General features: G+C 45.3%; 1 long non-coding RNA gene across 5 annotated transcripts in view; it reads left to right on the top strand.

Moving 5' to 3' along the window:
- The window catches only part of LOC111962106 (uncharacterized), a 41,904-nt gene that overhangs the window by 22,291 nt on the left and 6,162 nt on the right, over positions 1-13,451 (top strand). For 4 of the 5 annotated variants that reach the window (XR_002877076.2, XR_002877077.2, XR_002877074.2 and 1 more), the window contains one exon: positions 1,830-2,018. This is a non-coding gene — a long non-coding RNA (uncharacterized lncRNA). Of the gene's footprint in view, positions 1-1,829; positions 2,019-3,880; positions 3,946-13,451 lie in introns of those variants that run through there. The other variant, XR_011479667.1, reaches the window with a different exon arrangement.

The following is a 13,451-nucleotide window of genomic DNA, read 5'->3' as shown; positions in this document are numbered from 1 at the left end:
CAAGTGGAACCATTGACTGATATGATTCTGGTTTTACTGTAGATTGATGCAGTTAGATGTTAGTTATTATGGCCTTCTTACACAGAATCAAGCATAGACAAGGACATATACATSTGTATAATATATACACTAAACACAATAGTACACTCTCTTAATTACAATGTCAACTGTATATTACTTTCCCACAGATTTTCAGCTATTTGAACCATTTCAAATAGTTACTCTGTAGGTCTGTACCAGATCGCTATGAGMTTTTTTAACTATTTGAACTATTCTAATGATTTACAGTTCATGCTGGGTTGATAAAGGTTTTAAATGCYAACACATTCTCCAGCAGCAACGACTTGGGGATGAGTTACAGGGGGGTAGGGGTGGGGGAGGATAAATATTTGACTAAGGTAAACTACCAATGAAARAATTGATCGCTGTTAGTTTTGTTTTCCCTTCTAAAAAGAAAACAGTATAGATGCAAACTCTTAGGGCCGGTTTCCCGGWCAGATTAGGCCTAGTCCTGGACTAAACCATATCAATGGAGATTCTTCCAATAATGTTTTTTTTTTAATTATCCAGGAATAGGCTTAATCTCAGTCTGGGAAATAGTACATTTCCCTTTAGTCTCCAGAAACATAGAAAGAAACCCTGAATGTCAAAGTCCTGTTTTTTAGTTGTTGTACTTTTTAACAAAGACACAGACATGAGTGACAGGTATTCTGACTGGAAGCTGTTTCTGGAAAGTAGCTTGTATACCAAAAACAAAAGGGGATGTACATTTTTAGGAGTGTAACGGCAGATTTCCTCCTCTTCGTCTGAAGAGGAGGTGTAGCAGGGATCGGACCAAGACACAGCATAGTTAGTGTTCATCATGTTTAATAATGACGAAAAACGTGAACACTACAAAATACAAAAACAACAAATGTGACGAACCGAAACAGTCCTATCTGGTGCATAGACACAAAGAAAGAAGACAACCACCCACAAACCCCAACACAAAACAGGCTACCTAAATATGGTTCCCAATCAGAGACAATGACTAACACCTGCCTCTGATTGAGAACCATATCAGGCCAAACATAGAAACGGGAAACTAGACACACAACATAGAATGCCCACTCAGCTCACGTCCTGACCAACACTAAAACAAAGAAAACACAAAAGAACTATGGTCAGAACGTGACAAGGAGGCCAAAGGTAAATTGGAGCTGTAAACAATTTCAATGAACGGTGTGTGTGATGTGTGTGTGATGTGTGTGTGTGTGTGMGGGGGGACCAGCCCYAAGGTTTCTGCTCTCACCAGACGGATGTGATCGCCCGTTAACAATACCAGAGTACGTCTGTGCAGTCACTGGGTTATTTCGGATTCTACACTTGCGAACTTGTTCGAGGAACTAATCACGGCCACCTGGTCAGGTCAGCATAGGGCTAAACGTGCCAGGTTACGTAATAGGAATCGCTAACATGTAGTGTTTTATCACGTCCAACTATGTCAGCAAACAATAATACTTTTGACAAACTTAAAGCCTTGTCACTTTGGTTTGAAGAATGACAAACTTGTTGGAACGTGGAAAGTATAGTGTGTTAAAAAGAGGGGCATTACTTGTTAAAGCTGTTGGTATAGTGAAACAAATAGCAATAATTTCACTGATACAGGACGTTTTATCCAGTCTCACTGTACCTTATATTGTGGTATGGTGACTCCTTTCAACAGCACCCTTCTMGATGGAACATGGCAGCCATTTTGTGTGTTTGTGTGTGRGTATGCTTGTGTTTATGCATTTGAGTGTGTGTGTGTGTCCTCCCCACCGAAGTAACAAAGCTGATCTTGCCAACAGATTCAAAGAAGAGTAAACCGTCTGTCCAGAGATGTCTGGGGGCTGTTAAGACTGTGACACCCACAGTCAGAGTCCTGCCCCGAAGAGGAGCACCACTCCCCCTACCTGGACACGAACAGAATGGTGCTCCGTTAATTACTGTACCCCCATGTAACATGTGCTCCGCTCGGGGCGATGACACAGTTCCTTGTAAGTAATGTCAAACGGAGTGTGACACAGCACCACATGTGGGGCCTTTCTAGGGTTGCAAAACTCCAGTAACTTTCCTAAAATTCCCAGGTTTTCCAGAAATCCTGATTGGATGATTCCGGGATTCCTGCTTATTGCCTCCTGATTCCGGGAATCTTCCAACTGGGATTTCTAGGAAAATCGGGGAAACCCTAGGCCGACTGAAACGTGTTGTTTGATTATTTATGCTTAGTGTTTTTCCTTGAATTCAGGCAACCATCCTCATTACTCTAAAGTATCTCCATTTCACAGGGTATTTGAATGAAAGTGTAATGTCAAGGCACATAAGAGTGCTTTAAGACTAAATGTAATGCCCAAATGGTTCAGGAGAAATAGTGTTCACCAATCTGGAACTTGTGTGTATATCAGTTTCTTGAGATAGGAGACGTTAAAAAATGCTTGGAGGGCCAGCCGCACACGCTTGTGTCTGGATTGTTTTGACACGTGTGTGTGTGTGTGTGTCTCTGTGTATGTGCACACAATATAATGTGCTGCACATGTGACCTTTGCACTGTATTTGTCCACAAAAAAAAGATGCAATACAATTGTGTTAGTAGGASATTTGTAAAATACATGATTTCGMAAATGGGGGAAGTGGTGAAACACAGTCCTTTTCTTCTCCTCTTCTTCTCCCAGGACAGACACATCCCTCTGTTTTACCACTTCCCCCATTTACGAAATCATGTCTTTTACAAATCTCCTACTAACACAAGAGAAAAAGACAAAGAGCATGAGACTCTGCTCATAACAATGGGACTATTGCATCTTTTTTTATTATATATATATATAAATATGAGAGAGAGGGGGAGAGAGAGGGAGAGAGAGAGAGAGAGAGAGAAAAAGGAGCATCTTTCCCAACATGCTTTGTAATGAACATGGTTAAAATAATGGTTCTAATGTAGTCCAGGCAGACAGGTGTATGTGCCACCTTTTGATTTTGACACAGCACCCCGTAACGGTACGACGCACATTTCTACCATTGTGCAGACATTTTGCCGTCAGATTCCGTCATTTCCTGCTGCTACAGTTCTCATAAAACGATGCTGTGTGTGAACAAGCAAATCCCACATGTATTGGTGGTCCTGACTTTACGTCGGGAAAATCGGTTTATATTTCAAATGCTTCGTTTGATAAGTTGCTGTAAGTAGAAGTCCAGATATGAAGCCACACCTGTACAACTAACTATACATCATATATGTTCTTAACAGAAAATGCACAAATTTGTCCAAATACTGAATTACAGTAGGTAGCTATAGTGAATTGTTAATTGATTTGAAACCTCTTGTCCTCCATGTCCCTCTAAAACATATCAAGTTTGGTAAAGAGATTATAACAGAAAGCATTCTTAGAACCGAAAYAAATAACAAAGAGTCGTCAAGCTTCCTGTCCCATTTGTAAAGTATCCCATTGTTAATTTGATGTGAGGGAAAAAAATGTTTTCTTCTTTTCTTTGTTTCCCGAGAGACACAAGTTAGCCCGCATTAAATATCTATAGGACTAGCGATTGGATGCTTATATTGCTGTTGTTGAGGTGGACATATTATTTTTTTACTCCAACATGTAAAGACAATTGTGTGTGTGTGTGTAAGAGGAGTGTGTATACAAGGTTTATGAAGTGTGTGAAAGGGAGAGACGCTGTGAGTGTGTTGGAAAAGATGTATGTCTTTACCGCGAGTAAATGGCTGTTGATCTGTTTTGTCTTTCGGTGAGAGACGGAAAGAAACAGAGAATACAACACGTTTTTCTAGCAACATAATTTTTTTTCAGACAACCTCGGTATCCTTGAGGGGCTGAAATACAACGTATGTTTGTTTGCGTTACAGGAGAAGCGTGTGTGTCCTTTTCACCTGGCCATTCCAATGAACCTGGACCAAATCAGACACACACCACTGTAAAGGGTTTTTTCCTTGGTGAAAGGAGAGGACCAAAATGCAGCGTGTAGCATGGCTCAACACATTTATTATAGAAAAGTGAACACTACAAACAACTGTACAAAATAACAAACGTGCAAACACGATACAGACCTATCTGGTGCAGAACAAAAACACACGAGACAAGTAACAACCCCCACAACAACACCGTGAAAACCTACCTTAAATATGACTCTTAATTAGCAGGAACGCAAACACCTGCCTCTAATTAAAGAGCCATACCAGGCAACCCTAAACCAACATAGAACCAACAACACCTGGATGCCCACCCAAACTCACGCGCCTGACCATCACACACACATACAAACAACAGAAACAGAGTCAGGAACGTGACAGAACCCACCCCGCTCAAGGATGCGAACGCGGCGCACCAGCACAAAGTCCAGGGAGGCGTCTGGGTGTGGCATACTGACACGGTTGGTGGCTCAAGGCTCACGGGACGCCTGTCCCACAACACCATCAGTCACTCCCCCTTCTCGTATCCCCCTCCCTCAATGACCACCCTCCAACTAAAACCACCTAAATGAGGGCCAGCACCGGGATAAGGGCAGCACCGGGAAGACTGGAGTCGGCGGGGCGGCAGGTCCTGGCTGGGGACTCAGTATGCTGAGGGACGGTCCGTCTTGGCGAGGGATCTTCCTTGTGTGGTGGGTTAAGGCAGCCTGGGCGCTGAGGGACTCTGGACAGTCGCTGGTGAAGGGACTCTGGACAGGTCCTGGCTGAGGACTCTGGCAGGTCCGCGCCTGAGGGACTCCTGGCAGTCCGGCTGAGGGACTCTGGCACAGGTCCGGACCTGAGAGGACTCTGGCAGTCCGGGCTGACGGTAATGCTCTGGCTGGTCCGGGCTCGACGGAAGGCTCTGGCTGAATCGGATCTCGGCGGAATGGCTCCTGGCTGGATTACGTCTTCTGGCGTAAGGCTCTGGCTGATCCGGTAACTGGACGGAAAGGCTCTGCTGATACGGTCTAGGCGGAAGGACTTGGCTGAATCCACGTCTGGCGGTGGCTCTGCTGATCCCGGTCTAGGCGGAAGGCTCTGGACGTGCGATCCGTCTGGCGGAAGGCTCTGGCTGAGTCCCCGGTCTGGCGGAAGAGCTCTAGGGCTGATCCGGGTCTGGCGGGAAGGCTCTGGCTGATCGGTCTGCGCGGAAGGCTCTGGCTGACATCCGGTCTGGGGAAAGGCTTCTGGCTGATCCGGTCTGCGGTGAAGGCTCTGAGGCTGATCCGGTCATGGCGAAGGCTCGGGCTGATCTCCGGTCTGGCGGAAGCTTCTAGCGCTACCTGTCTGCTTTGGCTCTAGGCGGGCTCCTTGGTTCTGGCGGACACGCGCTCTACGTCCGGGCTCCTGTCTGGCGGACGGCTCTGGATAGGCTCATGGAGACGGGCAGCTTTGCAGGCTCATCGGCAGACGGAGCAGGCTTTAGCAGGCTCCATGGCAGACGAGGACAAGTTCAGACCGGCCGATAGGGCAGACGGCGCAGTTCAGCGCCGCCTGGGCAGACGCGGACAGTTCAGGCGCCGCTGGGCGACGCGGGCAGTTCAGGCCCGACTGCGGCCAGACGAGGCAGTTCAGGCGCCGCACTGGGAGCAGGGCAGACTGGCTGGCGGCTAGAGACCACGTAGGACTTAGGTGGCGTGGTTACCGAACTGAGTACGGGCTAAAGACCGCACCTGTACGGCTGTGCGGGGAACAACAACAGGGCACATGTGACTCTCGTGGCGCAACCTCTAGGGCTGGTGCGTGTACCGGAAACTGCGAGCGGTAACCGGGCGCTGAGGGACCGCACATCAGGGGCCGAGTGCGGGGAGGAAGGAACAGTGCGCGACTACAGGGACTCTTGGAGAACAGCAACGGAGCGTAGTGGTGCGTACCTCATTGTTAATAACAACTTATTTTCTTAACGTGACTTGCCTACTATAAATATATTTAGTACAGCGGGACAGTACATGTGCGTGGTGCCGAACTGAGGCACTGGCTGGGAGACACGCACCGTAGGGATGGTGTCCCTTTTCCAAAGTGAATCGAGGATCCAATTCAGAACAGGGCTCTTATTACAAGGGAGATTAGACTACAACAATTGTGAGTGCACTGCGGAAAGTACCCCACCTGGCTGGTGGTTTCTTGAGGTTCCTTTTTGACATTTCCTTGCTCTGTTGTAGAGAAACGAGAGAAAGAAGGAGGGGAAGTGGCGATGAAATTACATGTAGAGGCAACACCTTAGGGGGGCGTAAGAGGTACTTAATAGAAAGCGATGATGAAAAGGAGTGGAGCGTGTTGAATAAGGATTTAGTGTAACGTACGACGGCTTGGAGAAGTACCCCTACAACGGAATACCAAACTTCATGCCGTGTACATTTCAAGCTATTTTAAGAAGGACCAATTGGTGTCCTTCAACATCGATTGAGACCTAAACGCGGTTTTCAGCACTACCCAACCAACTATACACAAGAATGAGTACCTCCCAAATTGAGCGCTGCACCGTGACCCATGCCACGCCGTGCAAGGCGACACGGTGCATATAAGCCCACGCAAAAATACACCTGATCTACATTTAAGAGACTGAGAATGCAACATGAAGCAAAGAGGAAGGAACGCAGGAGGAGGAAAGAGGGACACACACCAAAATGGTAAAGAGCTGTTCGGAAGGAGAGAAATTACTGAGAATATTAATCGTGCCTAGTGCTATTGCACTCCGGTCAAGCTGCCTAGAGAACGTAATTAGGACGGGAATGTGGAAGAGCTTACATCTGAAAGCAGCTATCAGAGCAGAGACCAGATTATTCCGTACCTAGTAATGAGCCTACCAGTTGGCCCAAGGAGACATTTCATGGTGAACCCCTTATGGCACTCGGCTCGATTTGCCCAACCTAGACAACCTACCCAGATCGTCCGGATGTGCTCCGGCTAACAACATGTCATTGGGTCAATAAATAAGCATCTGACCTTGATCTTCATCGTCATTCTGGACAGACACTAAGAACCAACAGTCTTGTTAAACTAACTAACACACAATTCATGCGTTTCTCCGGTTCATTATTGACACACCTGTAATATCACAGTTAGGTGCAGAAAGATGTAACCTTGGATTAACTAACTGATTGACCCTCCCTGGCAGGCATAACCTACAACCAGAACATTTTCTTTAATTTGCAGATCAGACCTTAACACGGCAGGCAGTACCTGGCCGGAGAAGTGTTTGTGGACGAACCCATTCCTCTTTCACAAAACTGTCAGCTTCGCACAATGTCAATCTGCTGGCGTGATTTAGCCGCAATAGTCTGCTGTTGGAAACACGACCGTCTTTGAGTTACATGCCCACAAAATCTCAATCGAGGTGTTTGATTGAGTTTCAGGACTTTGGACTCAGCTCAGCCATCCAGAAGGACGGACGTACTCTCTCTACTTCCACTTGCATTTCTGGCGTAAGTTTGTGAAAGCCATTTCTGTGTTGCTGAGGCCCTTCAGGTGGCGGGAGCCTGGTCCGTTGGGCATGCACCCCAACTTCGGTTGAGGCCAGAGCAGACATATTAGGGCACGGACGATGTTCTCCGCAAACAGGCTTTAGAGTTGGTTCAAGAAAGTACTTAGAATTCATGTTCCAACCCGCGTGCGTGTCGCCACCTCACCTTTCGCCTCCCCCCCCAAGAAATTTTTGAGGGTTGGAGGGGCGCTCTACGGGCTTCACCTCTCTTCGTGCTGCTCTCACTCAAACAATCACGCTCGTGGGCTGTGGACTGCCCCTCCACTTTCCACCCCGCGAGAGCAGGCGAATATCTCTCACCCTCCCCGGTCCTTTTCCGTCGATTGATTCTCCCAAGACCAATTCCTCTTGTGTCACAGTAGTCCTGGTGTACCTGAGCGGGCGACTGCATCGGTCCCCGTTTTGCTACGCTTGCTTCGGTCCTTGCGTTTTGAGTGCGCTGGTTCTGAAAGGTTTATCTTCCGTCCGGGTGGAAGAGAACGAAGGAGGCCACGAATGCACCTTCCTCAGACAGGGCGTAAGCCAGTGCCCTCACTATGTGCTTACTTGAAATTATGCAGACAACTTCGTGAAACCATGACTACAAGCAAATTACAAGAATAAACAAACGATGGCGAACCTGGGGTTACAGACTATCTAAGGTGCAAATCGCAAGACCCAGAGACACGCGTAACACGACCACCCATACAGACAACACATCTATGCTGATACAACAACACCTACCTAAATATATGACTCATTAAGTTATGGAGGATACGCAAATTACACCTGCCTCCTATACAGCAGCAATACAGGGCAACCCTAAACAAGCAGGTATAAGAAACACACATAGCACATAGGACAGTCGCCCACCCAAACTCCTGCCGTCATCTACCAAGTCGAACACATACCAATCCACAACAGACTATAGAAAACACAAGGTAATTTAAGGTTCCAGGGCCCGATCACCAAGCCCCACTTAGCGAAACCCGGGACACGATCAGCACGCTAGTTATCACTCGTATGACAAGGACCCACATGTTAAAGAAACAAAGGCACACAGCGTATTATCATCCAACAGAATGCATACATCCACCATGGGGCTCTGGTTAAAGAAGTTCATTCAAAATAAAGAGAATAGAGGATGCCATTTTTGTGACACGGTCCTTGTCTATGCTATAAAACCATGGGGATGAAACAAAATTGTACAATTTGATTGTCCATAAACATACAAGAAACATCACCGGATGTTAATACTGTAAATCTCCTTATGTCTTTTGACGTGCAATCCTGTGGGTGGTTTCTGTCAAAGAAACACTGAAAAGGTTCAAACATTTCAAAACGAGAGAAAACAATTAATGTTTATGTTTAATGAGTATACTTTAAAAAAAATATAACAGTACCAGTCAACGTTTGGACACGACTACTCATTCAAGGGTTTTTCTTTAATTTGGACTATTTTGTACATTGTAGAATAATGGTGAAGACATCAAACTATGAAAAACACATATGGAATCATGTAGTAACCAAAAAAAGTGTATAAACAAATCAAAATATATGTTATATTTGAGATTCTTCAAAGTACCCACCCCTGATGACAGCTTTGCACACTCTTTGCATTCTCTCAACCAGATTCATGAGGTAGTCACCTGAATGCATTTCAATAACAGGTGTGCCTTTTTAGAAGTGGAATTTCTTTCCTTCTTAATGTGTTTGAGCCAATCAGTTGTGTTGTGACAAGGTAGGGGTGGTATACAGAAGATAGCCCATTTTTGTAAAAGACCAAGTCCATATTATGCGAGCAAAGAACAGCCAACAAATAAGCAAGAGAGAAATGACAGTCCATCATTACTTTAGAACATGAAGGTCAGTCAATCCGGAAATTTCAAGAACTTTGATAGTTTCTTCAAGTCGCAATCGCACCATCATAGCGCCATGATATGAAACTGGTTCTCATGAGACGGCCACAGGAAGAGAAGTCCGTAGTTACTCTGTTGCAGAGGGATAAGTTCATTAAGTTACCAGCTACGAAATTGCAGCCCAAATAAATGTTCAGCAGCCTCAAGTAACAGACACATCAACTTAAATCAACTTGTTCAGAGAGAGACTGTGTGAATCAGGCCTTCATGTCGATTTATGCAAAAGAAACCACTACTACCAATAAGAAGAAGAGACTTGCGCTGGGCACAGAAACACGAGACATGGACATTAGACCGGTGGAAATCTGTCCTTGTTCTTGATGAGTCGCAAATGTTGAGAATTTTGGTTACACCGCTGTGTCTTTGCGAGACACAGAGTAGTGTAACATATGAGAGTCAGACAGGAATCTCTGATGTGTAGTCACCACCTGAAGCATGGGGAGGAGGAAGTGCTTTGCTGGTGACACTGTTGGTGATTTATTTAGAATTCAAAGACACTTAACCAGCATGGCTACACAGCATTCTGAAGCGATACCGCATCCCAATGGTTTGCGTTTTTCAACAGGACAATAACCCATCTCACCTCCAGGCTGTCTAAGCTATTGACCAAGGAGAAGTGATGGATGCTGCATACAGATGACTGGCCTCCACAATCCACCGACCTCAACCCAATTGAGATGGTTTGGGGATGAGTTGGACCGCAGAGTGAAGGAAAAGCAGCCAACAAGTGCTCAGCATATGTGGAACTCCTTCAAGACTGTTGGAAAAGCACAGCGTTGGTTGAGAGTTGCCAAAGAGTGTGCCAAGCTGTCATCAAGGCAAAGGTGTTGCTTTTGAAGAATCTAAAATCGTAAAATATATTTTAGATTTGTTTAACACTTTTTTGGGTATTGCATGAATGCCCATGTGTTATTTCATAGTTTTGACATCATTTACACTGTATTATTTCTACAATGTGGCGAAAATAGTTAAAATAAAGAAACCTTCAATGAGTAGGTGTGTTCATACTTTTCGACATTGGTACATGTCTATTTAGCTGACCGACTTTTCCTAAGGGCTATTAAACTATATTAGGGCTGATGTTTTCCAGCACCAGTTTGAATTAGAGAAGTCAATTATTTGAGAATTGTCGTTCTCCAAATCTTGATTCTCTTTGATTAGTAGATTATTTTACCCATTGACTACATCAACACTGGCATACCGTGCTTGGGTACTCGACCAATAATATTACCTTGCAAACCCATCGGGCCCAACTAAGGGAAGCTGGCACTAACAATCATTCTTTATTCTGAAAGGAAGTAACGCGCTGTACAACCAAACGAAATAAGTGGAGAGAAAAGAGTAGTGTGATGGACGTATACAGTGTGTAAAGAGGTTGATGTGTGCTGAAAGGCGAGTGTGTGTGATATTGAAGAGATGTGTGTGTGTTTGAAGAAAGTGTGTGTGTCGAGAGTATACTAGTAACAGAATGTAAAAGCGATGTCAGTGCTGAAAGGGAGTTGTGTGTATCCCCATTCCAATGCTTCCTGGTCTGAAAGAGCGTACTGTATGCTGTTGGGTGTTGTGAGAGCTAGCTCTTTTAACCTCAACGTTTACTACATGTCGTTACAGTTTAATTTTAAGAGATTTCGAGTCTGAAGAGGGACCAGTCGCATAAGCTCTTGTGTGTTTTGTTTGGAAGACAGTGCTAACGTGTGTTGATGACAATCGTAATACGTGTGAGCTGTGAAGTAGGAGGAAGTAATCCTGTGAATGGGAGATATGCTTGGTCATCCAACAAAGTTGTTAGTGACAGGGAACACCACGTTATGTTTTCTGTTTTGAAGAGTGGTGTGTAGTTTAAGGGTGAGTGTGTGAGAGTATACGTCGTGTTTGAAGTGAGGATCTCGTGAAATGAGAATTGTAGATGGAGTGTCGTGTTTGCAGAGTGTGTGTGTGCGGATGAGTTAATTAAAGTCTCGTATCTATACGTGTGTCAAGACTCAGTGCAGTCATGCACTAGTGACCTACTGGAGGGAAGATGTCGGGAAGCATGTCCACTATTTGCCATTCATGTGACTTTGAATACTGAGAAGTTTTGTTGTTGTGTTTGAACGAGTGAGAGTTTGTGTTGTGTGAAGAGTTCAGATATGCTGATTATACGAGGGTATCGGCATCCCACAGAGTTCACGCAAACATCGGCTGCACAGTGTGCAACAGAAGGATTCTGTGAAAGGCAGATGTGTGTGGTTGAGAGAAGGTGATGACACAGAGAAGCCTGAGGTGCCAATCTGTGGGAGAATTATTGGCTGGAACTTTGAGCCGGAGTGCTGGCATGCGGATATGGCGGTTGAGGAGGGAGTTCTGGGTTGCATGAGAGCATCGTTTGTGCCCACAGGCGGCTGATCTGGAAGGGTAGAGAAGCGGAGAGAGCACTAATTGCTGGGGCAGCACATCTGAGCAGCTGCATGAGGGTCGGCTGTGGAGAGTTATTACCAGTGTGTAGGGAGTCTGTGAAAGGGCAGTGTGCAGAAGAGTGCTAACGCGATAAGCCCCTGCCGATGCTGCAAAGTCGGGAGGGACGGGCGGAAGCCCCACGCCACCACACTCGAATAGGGAGGAGGCTGGCAGTTCGGCACGCTGTATACAGGGCTAGGATTGGGGGCCATCGATGTGGGAGGAAGGTGGCTTCGGTAACTGAGACACGTTAGTTCGTACTCCACAAGATCATTTTGATAGATCATTGAGGGTGTAGTTTGAAAGCCAGTGGCTGTGCGAATGTAGACAGTTATTCAGTGTGCTAAGAGGAGTCGCTTTGCAGAGAGGACGGACAGCAGGGAAGACAAGGGGACGAAAAAGGGCACAGAAGTGTAGTGATAGTGTTTAGAACGAGAGTGTATGTGTGTACAGAGATTATTCACACCGTGATGCATAATAGATGGATTATGGCTAGTGACACAAGGGGACGTTGATATGTGTTATTTTGCAAGTGCGAGATGCAACAGGTAATGTCACAATGCCGACAATAATGAAAAGCCCTTAATGTTTGTAGTTTGTACTCAAATTACATTCAAAGTGATGTAAACAGAGTTACAATGAGATCTCAGTGAAGAAAGGGCGAAGTGTGTAGTGTTATTGAGAGAGTTGTAATGAGGAACAACATTGACTGAACACTCAATTCCACTTCAGGTCACCTCTAACTGTCGGAAAAATTTGAAGTATTACAGTCTGTAAGAGAGAGTCTATGATGTTGAATAGGGCATTCAATTTTCACATGAGAAGTCACATCCCTGAGCTGGACGAAGTGCTTAAATTTCATATAGACATTCCCAATCCCGTTATCCAATAAGCCTTACAATTGCAAACCATTATGCTACTACGTTATGTTATTAAGAGTGATTGTAGTGTGAGAGGCTTCACATTGTGTACTGCTGCAAAAGGAGTCTGGATGAAAGGGAGATATGAATTTGTTCACGTCGCCATCTCAGTTACTTCACAAGATTACGTTGAAGTGAGCTACTTCGCATGTCTATTTCTGAATGTGCTATGTGTTTGAAAGCGAAAGTGTGAAGCATACAATCTGATCCATATGAACAGAGCCAGCGAGAACATAATCATGTGACCAATGAAAGATATACGAATGGGATTAGGAATGTAGGGAGTCTCTTAGTGAAGGCAAAGACATGTGATAGTGCAGTGGTTGACGAGACGTGTGAGGGGAAGTCGATGTGAGAGATCTATTACATAGTGTCATGAGTTCACACGTTGTGAGTCTGTGAATGGGGGGGGAAAGATGTGTGGTAAGTGATGGGTAAGAGGACATGATCGTGAAAAGAGAGAAGAGTGTTGATGGGGGCGAGAAGTGTGTGGGTTCCCTCTAGCATGACAAGGTCATATACAGTGATTAAGTAAGAGGACGTCTGTAGAAAGGGGGCTAGTGATAGTGTGTTTGCCAAAGCGATGTGCTCAGATAACTGAAGTCGTGCCAAAGGTACTATTAATTAACTGTGTGATATCACGGGAGTCTCTAATAACGTATAACTTGAACTAAGCCTCCTTCTAATGCAACAAGCAGTTGTGAAAGGCGAGTTGTGTGGTGAAATTT

This window comes from Salvelinus sp. IW2-2015, linkage group LG4q.1:29 (assembly GCF_002910315.2).
Source record: "Salvelinus sp. IW2-2015 linkage group LG4q.1:29, ASM291031v2, whole genome shotgun sequence".
Lineage (NCBI taxonomy): Eukaryota > Metazoa > Chordata > Actinopteri > Salmoniformes > Salmonidae > Salvelinus > Salvelinus sp. IW2-2015.
The sequence above is the reverse complement of the archived record's forward strand: the minus strand, read 5'-3'. Positions and strand labels throughout refer to the sequence as shown.